This window comes from Myotis yumanensis, unplaced genomic scaffold (assembly GCF_028538775.1).
Source record: "Myotis yumanensis isolate MYYU_CA2020_CCGP unplaced genomic scaffold, mMyoYum1.0.hap1 SCAF_9, whole genome shotgun sequence".
NCBI lineage: Eukaryota > Metazoa > Chordata > Mammalia > Chiroptera > Vespertilionidae > Myotis > Myotis yumanensis.
In genome coordinates, this window is record NW_027223760.1 from 84,414,440 (window position 1) to 84,428,247 (window position 13,808).

Here is a 13,808-nt window from a genome sequence, read left to right on the forward strand (position 1 = left end):
TGCCCCGCCCGGAGCCACTGGCCCCGGACGCCGACTTCCTGGGCGTTTGCTGAGGTGCCAGGTGTGGAGGGCGGGCGGGCCCTCACATGCGCCCTCATCACGGGGCTCCCTGGCCAGGAGGCTCCGGGCCTGGCTTCCTGGCGGGGGGGGGGGGGGGGGGGGGTGCTGCGGGAGCTGAGGGAGAAATCGGGGTCCCTGTGGCCCCAGAGCGCAGCCCGCAGAGGACAGAGGTGTGGCCAGGTTGAGGAAGAACTGTGGGGCTTTGCGGGGTTTTAGTTCTGCCATTTGGGGTGAAAACGGGAAAACCCTGAGGCAGGGAACGAGGCCCATGCAGCCTGGGGGGGGGGGGGCATGGGGCCGGGGGCCTGGCTGCGGGAAAAGCAGTTCCCCCTGGCCCCCCCCCTGTTCCTGAGGAGGGTGGGGCTGAGCCCCCAGGCCTTTGGCACCCCGGGCGCTGGGTCCTGCTGGCTTGAGGAGCGGGGTGCAGCCACAGTGATGAGGCCTCGCCCTCGGGGTCCCCCCTTCCCTGAGGAGAGTCCAGGACCCCCGCCCTAAGGAAGGGGGCCCTGTGCTGGGGCTGCGTGGGGAAACCTCAGCACTTGAGCCTCATTTTCTAAAAGTGGGGCGCATGTGCACCCCATTTCCACAGCAGCCGGGCTGCCCGGGTCCCCCTTTGCCCTTGCTGCCTGTGAGGCCGCAATTTTAACAGGTGGAGGTGGTGAGGTTTGGGCGAGCTGAGTGGCTACGACCCTCCGCACCCCCGTTTAAACCGGAATGATCCCCAACACAGGCCCCGGGGGAGCGGTGCCCTCTGACCGCGTCTGTGCACACGCTCACACCCCGTGATGGCTGTGCGTGTGTGACGGTCCGGCGGCCACACTAACCACGTTCCCTCTGCGTCCCCCGGACAGACCCACTGAGCAGGGACCCGAGCACCCCGGCCCCACGCTGCCTTTCCTGCCACCCGGGGGCCTGTCCTGTGTTGTCTGGGGTCGGGGGGGAGGGGCGGCGGCAGGGGGGGCCTGTGCTCCTCTCTCTCCTCACTGAGATCTGAGCTCCTCCAAGGACGAGGGAGCCCGAGGCTTCTGGCGTTTCTATGTGATAGGAGCTTGGGAGGAGCTGTGAGCCCTTCCATGAGGCGTGACCGAGTGACCTCACAAATGACCTTGGACGAGGGGTGACCTCACTTGGAGCCTCCCTATCTTCTCGATGGGAGACCATCCCATACCCCCACTCCCCATTGGAACCTTCTGGAGGCTGATTCTCCTCTTCTGGAGGAAGAGAGCAAGGTGCTCCCCCCCCATTCACTTTTCGGGGCGCCCTCCACGTGCCTCTCACAGACTCGAGAAGGCAGTCGCCGTACTCAGATGTTCCCAGCAGGCCCTCAGAACCGCAGGCTGACTAGGCCCCGGCTGACGCACTCGCCTGGTTCCCGGCAGCAGATAGCAGCCTTCAGAGCCCGGGGATTGACGTCAGGGGGCCAGGGGTCGTGCCCTTGACCTTGACCAAGGCCTGAGGGAAGGAGGGAAGGAGGGCAGGCAGGCCGTCTCCCTGGCTGGCGGGACTATCCTCTGGCCCTGCCTCTGGCCCCCGTCCTCCTCATGTGGCCCTGGGACCTGCACCGAACGCTCATGCTCATTGTGCCTCGTCCTGACCCGCCTCCGTGGTCCCTGTGACCGTCCGCCCGCGAGAAGGAGTGTGGGCCCGTGTCTGCGTGTTCACTGGAGGTGCCCCCCGTGGGCCTGGAAGCCGAGGGACGTCGTCTGTGTGAGTGGAAGTTGTCACCCGCGCCTTCTTGGGGCTCCCCTGGGGCGTCTGGGCTGCGGGGGAGTCCGGCTGGTTTCCCCACACCCTGGCCCACGAACTGCTCCCTGGGGTGGGGCTCCCTGAGGCTGCAGAGCCCCCTCCTGCCCGGTTCTTGGACACAAACTCTGACCGGATGTGGGGGCTCAGTTTTCCCTCCAGGTGCACAGAGGCCCCCCGAGGTTGTCGGTGGGCAGGACAGAGGCGGGACGGGCATGAGGCCACCCCCACCCCGTCCCTGTCCTTCCTCTGTGCACACGGCGCCTGCTGAGTGGGGTTGGGGCGACTGGGCCCCAGCTTTCCAGCGAGGAAACAGTCTAACTTCACAAGCAGGCAAAGGCAGGTGGGCGTGCACCCCACTTCCTAGAAGGAAACCCTGGTGGCCTCTCTCTGCCCTCATCGGCCGGGCTGGAGGCACTGCTGGGGAAGGGGCACCCAGAGTCTGGGGGTGCCTGGGGTGTGGGGTGGGACCCTCTGCAGGGAGTCATGTCATCTTGAAAGGAGGGGAGCCGGCAGGGGACTTCGCCTCTTGCACTTGGCTAAGAGAAGAGAGAGCATCTGCGGGAAGCGTCCTGGCAGGGTTACCTGGCGGGGTTACCTGGGGTGGTTACCTGGCGGGGTTACCTGGGGGGGTTACCTGGTGGGGTTACCTGGGGGGGGTTACCTGGCGGGGTTACCTGGGGGGGTTACCTGGCGGGGTTACCTGGCGGGGTTACCTGGGGGGGTTACCTAGTGGGGTTACCTGGGGGGGGTTACCTGGCGGGGTTACCTGGGGGGGTTACCTGGCGGGGTTACCTGGCGGGGTTACCTGGTGGGGTTACCTGGGGGGGGTTACCTGGCGGGGTTACCTGGGGGGGTTACCTGGTGGGGTTACCTGGGGGGGTTACCTGGCAGGGTTAACTGGAGTGGCCGCCGCTGTGATGCCGCCCGGGGCTTGCTGGGGTTGCCATCCCTTCGTGTGGGAGCCCACATGGGCCCGGGACGGGCAGCTGCTGGCTCTTGCCTGCGGGAGCTTGCGCCTCCGTGGGGGAGGGTAGCAGAGGGTCCGCACAGCCCACCTGCCATCTCGTGTGGGGTGGGAGTGGTCCAGAGGCTCTGGCCAGGTGGCCAGGCAGCCAGGCCGGCCGGGGATGCCCAGCGGACCGTTCACTCCCTCCTGCACCCAGCCTCCTGAAATCGGGCACCCTTCCAGTTAGGCTCTCTCTGGAAAATTCCGCAGACACACCTGTGACAGCGGCTGTGACCCCCCAGCCGTGAGTGCACACGTCGCAGCGTTTCGGTGGCATCACTCCTGGTTGGAGGCTTGGCCATCACCGTACCGTGTCCTCACCTCCTCCACTGGGAGTCGGGTGAGGATTCAAACATTCCGGATATTTCCGAATGCCCTGGAGTGCCCTGTTTGGCTGGCAGAGAAGTCAGTCAGTGCTTACAAAATTGAGCTGCGATGAAGAAATTCCGGAGCATTCTACAGGCTGTCACTGTGTGTAAAAAAATGCACAAAACTTCCGTGATTGGCAGAAGTACAGCCAGTGGGTTTATTCCATAAAAGAGGGAACCGGAGTTTGGGAGAATCCAAGCACACCCTTCACATGCCCCTACTGCCTCCCCCTTTATGTGTGTACATGTATGTCCCCACATGTGTGTATGTGTGCATGCATGTGCATGCATGTCCCCATGCATCTAGACACATGCCTGTGCGTGCACGTGTGCTGTGTGTAAGTGCATGCAAGTGTACCCATACATGGCTGCAAGGTACACACATGTGTGCGCAGCACAGTGTGTATGCATGTGTGTACACGTGTGTGTGTGTGTGCACGTATACACGTGTTGCCAACTCCTGTGATGGAGGCAGAGCAGGGATTTGGCTGTCGGCTCCCTGGGTGCTGAACTCCAGACGGCTTCCTGGCTCGAGATTAACTTGGACGCATCGTTAATAGTCCTTTTATGTGTCAAATCCCTGCTATTCTGTTCCCGTCTGTCTTGCAGCCAAAACAGCCTCAGGGGAAAAGGAGGAGAAGAGCACTGAATTGGGCTGGTCGGGAAGATACGCTGGGAGCTGAGCTGGGAGCTGGGATGGGCGTCTGCTCACGAGCAACCCGGTGCCCCCCAGGGCTCTTTGCACCGGGCAGCACAGGCTGCTCCCCTCCACCTGCCCAAGCGGAAGCCCTTCGCCTCCAAACGTGCTGGCGAGCGGTTACTCATGCCGAGGTTTTCCAGGGCCCCGCCCCTCAGGCCTGTCCCCCCGGGGAGCTGGGGGTCATGGGGGGGCGGGTGAAGGGTGTGAATCACAGACAGTCAGCTAATCAGAAACCAAAGGGCAGCAGATAGGAAGCGGGGTTCCCGGGCCGCCCAGGCGGGGCCGAGGGTGGGGCCTCGGCGACAGGCGTCTGTCTGGTTGACTTATGGTCCTCATTCCCGACGTAACATGTGGCCCGTGGACACGCGGTGGACACGTGAGAGGAAGCCGAGGTGCGGCCCCGGGTGGGGTGAGCCCGAACGGGCCTGCACAGGCGTGTCCCTCCGGCCGCCCTGGCAGGACGGCGCCCGCGGCCGCTGGAGGTGGACATGGTGAGGGAGGTGGAGACGGTGTCCTTCACTGTGAGACTCACACACGTTCACTCTCCACCCAAACCCAGGGTGCTCGTGCCGCTTCACCCGCCTCTGTGTGAGGTCATGGCTGGGGGCGCACATCCACAGCTCCCCGATTCCCGCCGGCCCTCGTGCTCACAGACCAGATAAAAACCCTCCCCGACCCTGACTGTCGTTTTAATTCATTCTCATTCAGGTACAGCGGACACACCCTTGGTTTCAGGGCTTCAGCAGGAGCCGATATGTGACCCACCGACAGGCTCGCGTGGGTGGACTCCCGCCTCGTGCCACTCCTTCCCGGGAATCTGCTGCGGTTCCCGCCGACGGGCTGTGACGGCTCCCTCGTTCCCGCCGCGGTGGACGAGCCGGGGTCCACCCGCGTGAGCGTGTCGGCGTGGTCACAGCCTCACTCGTGCAGAGAAGGAATGTGTCAGTGCGGTGACTGACAGTGTCCATTTCATAACCAAAACCACCCATTGTTTACAGCTGGACATTATGGAAGCTGCAGTAACATGAGGGTTTTTAAAAATTTGTTTTGGGTCATGTTCACCCGAGGTTACTTTTTCCATTGATTTTTTTTTTTTTTTTTGAGAGAGTGGAAGGGGGGAGGGAGGGGGAGAGGGAAAGAGAGAGAGAGAGAAACACCGATGTGAGAGAGACACAAATTGGTTGCTTCCGCACGTGCCCCACCCCGAGCCAGGGACAGCCTGCCACCCAGGCAGGTGCCCTTGACTGGGAATGGCGCCCGAGACCCTTTGGTCTGTGGGCCGGCACTCTAACCACTGAGCCACCGGCCAGGGCGCCAGGAGGGTTTTTAAATGATAAGCAAGCCGTCACGGTGCCCGAGAGTGAAAACAGACGCAGAGTGGCAGCATGATGAACAGTGTTTGCTTTTTAAAAAGCTCCGGGAACGAGGAGTTAAAACTTGGTAATGGGTGAGAACACCCAACTTCCTCGGAATCCGAGCTGTTCGGTTCCGTGTCCAGTGGGGGGCCCCTGCCTCAGGCCGCGGGACCGCCTGGCGGGAACATGGGTGGCGTCTCACCCGGGGACTCGCTGAGGCAGTGCTGACTTGGCCTCCCCTTTGGCTAGTGACCCCAGATGCTCCGCTCACGGGGGCAGAGCATCCCGTGCCCTGGCCCTGCCTCCTGGGGTGACGCTCCAGCCGGTGCTGTGTCTGGCCCAAGGGGACCGGGTGAATTCCAGGTCTGTGCGGCCCGACTGTGACTCGGCACTCTGTCCCCATCCTCGTCCCCTCCGAGCAGGTCCTGCAGGTGTGGGGCCTTGGGACGGAGCCTCTAGCACAGGCAGGGGGTGGAGGGGGGCTGTGTCCTCACTGCACCCCTCCCAGGACCCGCTCTGCTGGCCTCCCAGACACAGGACGGTCTCCTCGGGCCCTCGAGGCCTGTCCCCAGGCCTGACCACCCTGCAGGTTTCCCTCGAGTTAAGGGAAAGACACATCCTTACTCTCTCACTCCCCCCCACCCCCCACACTCTCTCTAAAACAAGAAAAAAAATCACTGGGAAAAATACCCTTGGTAAGGATTAACAAAAACAAATTAAAACCCTCATGTTAATAAAGCCTTCCTAATTTATAGCTTTAAACAGTTAGTGGCTTTGTTTGTGAAATGGTCACTGTGAAATGGTAGCATTTGAAACGGGGGCGGGGGGGCAGGGGGAGCGTTGAAAAGACGGAGGGAACCAGGAAGCGGACGCTCCTCTGTCCAGCGGGTGGGGCGCTGAGCGGGCGGAATCCTCCCACGTGGGGGGTCTGAGCCCCCGAGGAACTGGCCGACCCTGTTGGGGTGCGCTGGCCGCCGTGACAGCAGAGGTGCCTGGCGGGCGTGGGCCCCGACCCCTCCCAGCTCTGAGGTGAGGACAGGACGGCCTGGCTCGCTTGTCCATCGTGGTCCGGGGCTGTGTGGGGAGCCGTGGACGGGGGAAGGGGTGGGGGAGCTCTGGGGGGTCAGGTGGCCTCTGGGTGTGAGATGCAGCGAGACGGAGGCTGGGAGGGGAGGCCCTGCCCGGCCTCTGGACAGAGAAGTTGTGGTTTCCATTCACCAGCTGATGGTGTCTGCGCTGTCCCACCCCCACCCCCAGGCGCTTTCCCGGGAGGGGCGGTGAGGGTCAGTCCCTTTTCTGAGGAACCCGGAGCTCTGGCCTCCGAGGGGCAGGGGCAGGGACACGGGGGTCTGCTGTCTCTGAGGTGGAGGCCTCCGTGTCCATGAGGCAGGAGCCCCACGCCCCTCCTGCCTCACCCTCCTGGGCCCCCATGTCCACCAGCCCTTCCTCCTCCAGACCCAAGAGGCCGAGGGTCAGGAAGGCCGAGGCGGGGCGGGGAAGAGAAGAGCGGGCAGACCCCTGGGAGGATGGAGGGTGGCCTGGTCACTGAGGGTGCCCTGTGCCTGGTCCCTGCCCTGCTCTGCGTTCCTGTTCTGGAAGCTGACTTTGCCCAGAAAGCGCGTTTTCTGAGCTTTTTGGAGGCAGCGGGAAGGAAATGAATGGGGAGAGGCGGGAATGAGGACCAGCTCGGGCTCTGGGCACGGCCAAACCGGAGGCGCAGGGTGTCAGGGGCACCACCTTGTTCCTTAAAAGAAGCCGCGTGACACGGGATGGGGGGGGCGAGGGCGGGTGGGGGCTGGGAGTTGCCTGGGACTCTGTGGCCAAGACCAAGAGATTTTGGTTCGTTGGCTGGAGGGAGACCTGGACGCAGGCAGCGATCTCCAGCGCGCAGAGCGATCCACAGGGCTCAGAGCAGGCAGAGCCCAGGGTGTAAGCAGGGCTGGAGGGAGGGATGGTGCTGGGGGGGGGGCGGGGGGGGGCTGGCAGAGCTGGGAGTCACGCAGGGTTCCCTGATTTGAGTTTGGGGAAGCTGGGCCTGGCCTGAGCCCATGTATGACTGCTAGCTCACCTGCCGGTGCCGCACCCCGTCTATCCCCATCTGGGGGGTGAATCACAGACGTGACTTATTAGTAATACGGGGGGGGGGGGGGGTCTGAATGTTGTACCTTTTAAAGAAGCGGGAGAGGGTCAAGGAGCTGCCCAGTCGGCCGGCCTGGGCATCAGGGCTCACAGCCTGACCTTTCGGGCTCCTGCTGGCTGCCAGGCCAGAGCCCGCTGGATCTCGCCGACTCCGGTGCCCCAGGCAGAACAGCCTGCTCCTGGCTCAGCTCGTCCCCACGCCCTGCGCCTGTCTGTGCCAGATGTTGGGGAACCGGACAAGAAGGCCACTCAGGTGTGTTCTGGGGGCCCTGCAGCCCCAGGGGTGGGGCCGTGTCGACAAACCAAACGCCGAGTGGCCACGAGAAAGGCGCGCAGTGCTGAACGGGCCGAGACGAGGACTGAAGGGGGAGCTGGAGTAAGGCCTCATCTGAGGGGGAGGAAGCCGGGGGCCAGTGTCTCTGGGGAGGAGCCAGCCGCACGGGTGCTCCCGGTTGTCTGGTCGTCTGTGGTTGGAGGTTGTGGCGGCTTGGCTGTCCCCCACCCCCACCCCACGCCCGCAGAAACGGACGGGCGGTGCTCAGCCAGAGCCTGAGAGGTTAATGCCGCCGGTCCGGGCTGGAATGCACACATGTGTTAGCCATAAAGGCCGCCGGCCACCCAGACTGCACTCCAGGGCCAGGCATCAGGAGTTGCAAGCAGAGTCGACAATCTGAATTTGGGGGGTGAGACCCACACAGGCCTGCACTGTGGACGCGCCCTAGGTTAGAGCCGCACGTCCACGGGCTCCGAGGCAGGCGGGGTCTGGGCCACTGCGCCCCACGGGGCGGGGGGGGGGGGGGGCCCTCAGCCGACACACGCACCATCTGGGCAGCCTTTCCTTCCTCCCATCACGCCCGGAGGCCAGAGCTTCCCCTGGTGGAGAGCCCAGCTCCACTGCAGGTGGTGGCGCCCGTCACGGCGCTCATCACGGCGCCCCTGGCTGCCCCGTTCTGCGGGTCGGCCAGGTCGGCAGGAGCTGAGCTCTCTGCGGACCATGCCCACCCCCCCTGGGGCTATCCTTCAGGCAAAGTGACTTCCCTGGTCATGTGACACCCCGCCCCCACCACGCGGTCACCTTCCCTCCCGAAGGACAGGCTTCCATTACTTTCTAGAATTGCAGACCCAGCCCTGGCCAGTTAAGCTCAGTGGATAGAGCGCTGGCCTGCGGACTGAAGGGTCCCTGATTGGATTCCGGTCAGGGCACATACCCGGGTTGTGGGCTCGATCCTCAGTAGGGGGCGTGCAGGAGGCAGCCGGTCCATGATTCTCTCTCATCATTGGTGTTTCTATCTGCCTCTCCCTCTCCCTTCCTCTCTGAAGTCAATAAAATATATATGTATATGTATATGTATATATGTATATGTATATATGTATAATAAAATAAAACTGCAGACCCAGAGAGGAGAACGGGCCTGAAAGTGGGATGGGGAGTCGGGGAGGGGCTGGGGTCCGCACCCCAGCGTGGGAGGTCCTTGCTGGGGGTGACCGGATGGCTTCCACATTGAAAACCCCCCAGTCCGGGACCTGCGGGCTTGGTTTTCAGCGCCTGGATGTGCGTTCCTGGAGAGGTCTGAACTCCTGCTCCGGCTGCACCCTCGCCTAAGGCGCGGGAATCCTGTCGGGGCGCGGGAGGCTTGCTGCGCCCCTGCCCGGGGCGGCGCGGTAGCGCACCGAGGCCCTGGGTTTGGCTGAGCAGCCTGTGTGCAGGCCCTGGAGCCGCGGGGCGGGCGGGGGAGGGAGGGCTAATTCGTGTCAGATGGAGGTTCGCCAGGGGACCGTGCGCTCGCTGCTCGCTGGCTTTTGTTCCCGCCGCTGACTTCTGGCTGCGGGGTGGAGGTGGAGGTGGTGGCGGCCGCCTCCGTTCCAGCCGCCGGCGGGGAACTTTTCCTGGGACTCGCAGGCGCCGCGGCACTCCTGCGGGGCACGGGGCACCGCCACCGGAGGGGCCTCGCCCGCCGCCGTCCGTGCCTGGCCAGGCCGGGCTCTCTGGGCGCCGGGAGAGGCCATGCGGCTGCGCGCCCTGACCCGGGGGCCGCCTGGAGGATGCGTGCGCCGGACGCGGGCGCGCAGGCACCGGCGCCAAGTGAGTGGGTGTGGGGCGCTCCGAGCGGGGCCGGGGTGGCGCGGGGTTCTCCCCAGCTCTTTCCGGCTGGCGCGCGCGCGTCCCGTGCTCATACCCTGGTCTGCGCGCGTGCCCGTGCGCGCTCACATGCCCAGGGTGCGCGCCTGAGTTCCCTGTGTGTGCATGCAGGAGAGGACGAGAGCGGGAAGGGGGGTCTTGCCTGGTGGGCGGCGGGCGCCGGGGGAGCCCCACGGAGTGGGAGACGGGATGGCTTCAGCCCGAACTTTCCAACCCAGCGGCCTCTCGGACACGCTTCCTTGGATTCCGTTCCCGGAACGGAAGCAGGACCTGGGCCGAGATGGGCTCGCAGCAGCCCAGCCCGTGTTTCTTGCGAAGGCGCTTAGCTCTGCGAGGATGTGGGCTGTTGGCCTGTTGCGAGGGTGCAAGGTCAGGGGCACATTACAGGGTCTCAAACCAGCAGATGCGGGCGGGCTCGGCGGCCCTTTCCTTGAGTCTCATCTTTCGGCCTTTATGGCGGCCACTTGCCCAGAAACTTGCCCATGAGGAGTCTTCCCAGTGTCAGCACCTCCCCATCCCTCAGCTGATGCTCAGGCAGCAGCCAGAGGCGGGCTGGGCAGCTGGGGGCGCTCGGTGCGGGGAGGGTGTCCCCCTTCTGGGTCCTGTGGCCTCCAGTGCTGGACACGTCTCCAGGCGGGAGACCCCCGAGGTTTGGGGGCCGCTCTGCCGAGTGGGAAGTTGCCGAGGCCCTGGAACTTCCGAGTGGAGCCGAGTTGTGTTTTTGCTCCGCGGCTGCCTCCCTGGAATGTGCCGAGGTTTCCCAGATATGAACGCAGCCTGAGCCCTCGTTCCCGAGAGGGGGGATTGAGTGGCAGCGCCGCCCTGGCCTGTGCATGGCCGTGTGTCACCCCAGCGCTCCTGGGCAGCCGGGCACGGAGGCCGGAGGTCAGTGGGGAGCAGAGGGCTGGCTCCGCCCAGCACCCACGCCAGCACGTCCTTGCTCAGATTTGCAGACTTTTCTTTCTAAAAACACCTCGCCATCCAGACTGGCAGTAATTGCCGGGCACCCCAAGGGCGTCCTGTGGAACCAGCCCTGGCTCTCTCCTTCCCCACGGTCTGCTCCCGGCAATTAGATGCCATTTAGATTCCTGAGCTGAGCCTGCTAACTGCTCAGTGTGGCGGCCTCCCCTCCCCCAGCTCACGCCCGCCTCTGGGAGCAATGAAAGTGTATCTCAGGTGAGAACAAAGGCGTCTAATCCCAGCTCCTCGCTGCTCTCAGCAGAGAGGTTCTGTGCCAACACCGGCAGCAGATGCGGCCACACGGTCCACGGTGAGTCCTGCGTCAGCGGGGCCGGGAGCTCAGCCCCACCGCAGCTCTGCCGTCCATCCGCCTGGTTCCTGCTGCAGCAGGACCTGGGGAACACAGGCCCTTCCTCGGGGGAATGACATCTGTAAGGAATCAAAGGTCACAGTGTCCGGCCGCGGCCCACAGACTGTGGCCAATTCATTCGGGAAACACGTGTTCCTTGAGGCCCGCAGTTCATGTCTTCAGCGCCGGGCAGAGCCTGGAGGACAGGGACAAGGGCCCGGTGTCCTGAGTCGGGGACGTGGCGGTGCAGACGGAAGAGGAGCGTAGACGGATGCCGAGGTCCGGGGGGACGGGTGCCAGCCGGGGATTGACTGCAGCTGGGCCCTATCAGCGCCTGAGCGCTTACCCCCTTGTCTGAGCGTGGGCTGGGCCGGACCCGCGGAGCCCGTACCCCTCGGCCCCAGGCTGTGTGGTTTGTTTTGTTTTGATTTTAATATATTTTTATTGATTTCAGAGAGAAGGGGAGAGGGAGAGGGAGAGGGAGGGAACCATCAGCGATGGGAGGGCATGTGCCCTGGTGGGGGCTGACCTCCTGGCTCACAGGTTGATGCTCCACCCTGAGCCATGCTGGCCGGGCCGGGCAGATGTCTGTGGTGCCGTCTGTTCCCTCGTGGTGGCTCCCAGTCCCGCTGCCCGTGAGAGTCACCGTGGCCGTGGGGGGTGGGGGAGGACCTTTGAAAAATCCACTTCCGGCCCCACCCCCGGGCCATCTGCTCTAATGGGTCTGGGCTGCGGCTTAGGCGGAGCTGCTGTGAAATCTCCGCCCAGGTGCCTCCCGCGGCGGGACTGCCGGTGCTCACACCTGGCCGGCATTTGCTCACTTCCCGCAGCTCCGCCCACGGCAGGAGGCAAGTCCTTCGTGACTTCAGGGGCCTGAAACGGGTGAAGGCGTCCGTGTGGTTCAGGACACTTGCCTCGTTGGACAGGTTTGACAAGACCAGCAAGCCACCAAGAGAGCCCGGACCGGTCACTCAGTGGTTAGCGCGCCAGCCCTTGGACCGAAGGTCATGGGTTTGATTCCCGGTCAAGGGTACAACCTCTGTTGCAGGTTCGACCCAGCCCAGGTCAGGGCGAGTGCAGGAGGCAACCAATCGAAGTTTCTCCCCCACATCGGTGTTTTTCTCTTTCTCTCTCCCATCCTCCTCACTCCCTTGTATTCTCTCTCTCTCAAAAAAAAATCCTCTAGTGAGAATTAAAAAAAACAGACAAAAACCCGCCAGGAGCCACCTGGGTAAGTGAGAGGGCTGCTGTGGAGCTTGGCTTTCGAAGGCCCGGGGGCAGGGAGCAGGGGGCAGGGAGCAGGGGGCAGGGGGGTAGAGGTGGTCACGAGGGGAACTCTAGTCACCAGCAGAGATCTTGACCAGCAGGGGACACGGGGAGGGTCAGTGCACATGGGAAGGTGGGAGTGGCTGAAGCTTTTGTAGATCTGAACAACTTTTGACTTCACTTCATTTTTTAAAATATTTTATTGATTTTTTACAGAGAGGAAGGGAGAGGGATAGAGGATTAGAAACATCGATCAGCTGCTTCCTGCACACCCCCTAGTGGAGATGTGCCCGCAACCAAGGTACATGCCCTTGGCCGGAATCGAACCTGGGACCCTTCAGTCAGCAGGCTGATGCTCTATCCACTGAGCCAAACCGGTCAGGGCTCACTTTCATTTTTAAACGGTGTTTTGCTGGGTACAGAATTCTAGATTGGCAGTTTCCTCAGTGTTTTGTGTTGATCCACTGTCTTCTCACTGCTATATTTTTTTTTTTTTTCAAAGAGAGAAGGAGAGGGAGAGAGAGATAGAAACACCAATGATGAGAGAAAAATCATTGATCGGCTGCCTCCTGCACGCCTCCTCCTAGGGATCGAGCCCGAAACCCGGGCATGTGCCCTGACTGAGAATCGAACCGTGACCTCCTGGTTCATAGGTCGATGATCAACCCCTGAGCCCCGCCGGCCGGGCTGCTGTTTTAAATTGAGAAAACTGCCGTCCTGCTAATGGTTGGTTGGTGTATGTAACGCACCTTTCCCCCTTGCTGGTCACGTCCGTGATTCTCTCTCTGTTGCTGAGTTTGAGGAATTTGATGTTCGTGTGCCCGGGTGTGGCTTCCGTTGCATTTCTTGTATTTGGGATTTGATGAGTTTCTTGAGTCTGTGGGTTTATAGTTTGGAAAAGTTTGGGCCATTATTTCTTCAAATCCCGCTCCTCCCCCCCCCCCCCCCCCACCTTTTCAGAAACCCCAGTTACACACATGTTAGGCTGCTTAAAGCTGTCCCACAGCTCTGCCCCTCTGGTGCTGTTTGTGTGTTTATTCATTTACTCAGGTGGGTCTGCTTTCCGAGCTTTATTTTGGGAAGCTGTTCTCTGAGGTCTAATCTGTGTTCTGCAGTGTCTGTTCCACCAATAACCCACCCGTGTATTTTCACCTCTGACTTTTACCTTTCTTTTCTATAGATGTCTGATTTGGATATTTTCATTTTTTAAAATTATTATTGTTAATATTTTTATTGATTTCAGAGAGGAAGGGAAGGGAGAATGAGATAGAAACATCAATGATGAGAGAGATCGTGGATCGGCTGCCTCCTGCACACCCCACCCTGGAATCAGCCCGCAACCTGGGCATGTGCCCTGACCAGGAATTGAACCGTGACCTCTTGGTTCCTAGGTCGACGCTCAACCACTGAGCCCCGCCGGCTGGGCCGGAACGTCATACCTTTGAGGATCCTATTGACCCTTTGAACATGAGGAACACAGTTATGACACCCCCTGCCTCATGGTGCTCTCAGCCCAGCTGCCATATCTCTGCTGATTCTGTCCGCTGGGGGTCCCTGTCCAGTGACCGAGCCTCCTCACGGGCGCTTGCTTTGCGTGCTGGTCATTTCCGACGGGTGCCAGGGGATGTCTGACCGGATACCGACGTGGCGAGTTTTGCCTTGTTGGGTGCTGGGTGTCTTCTCATTCCTGCAGATATTCTGCTTTGTTCTGGGATGCAG

The 13,808-nt window shown here is 62.2% G+C and overlaps 1 protein-coding gene across 5 annotated transcripts in view; it reads left to right on the forward strand.

Moving 5' to 3' along the window:
• Window positions 1–13,808, forward strand: part of TNS3 (tensin 3) — a 106,308-nt gene that overhangs the window by 6,104 nt on the left and 86,396 nt on the right. Inside the window, exon 1 of one of the 5 annotated variants that reach the window (XM_070424863.1) lies at window positions 1,749–1,767. The exons of the other annotated variants lie outside the window; for them this stretch is intronic. The gene's annotated coding sequence lies outside the window, so the exon portion shown is untranslated. Of the gene's footprint in view, window positions 1–1,748; window positions 1,768–13,808 lie in introns of those variants that run through there. 5 annotated transcript variants of the gene reach the window in all.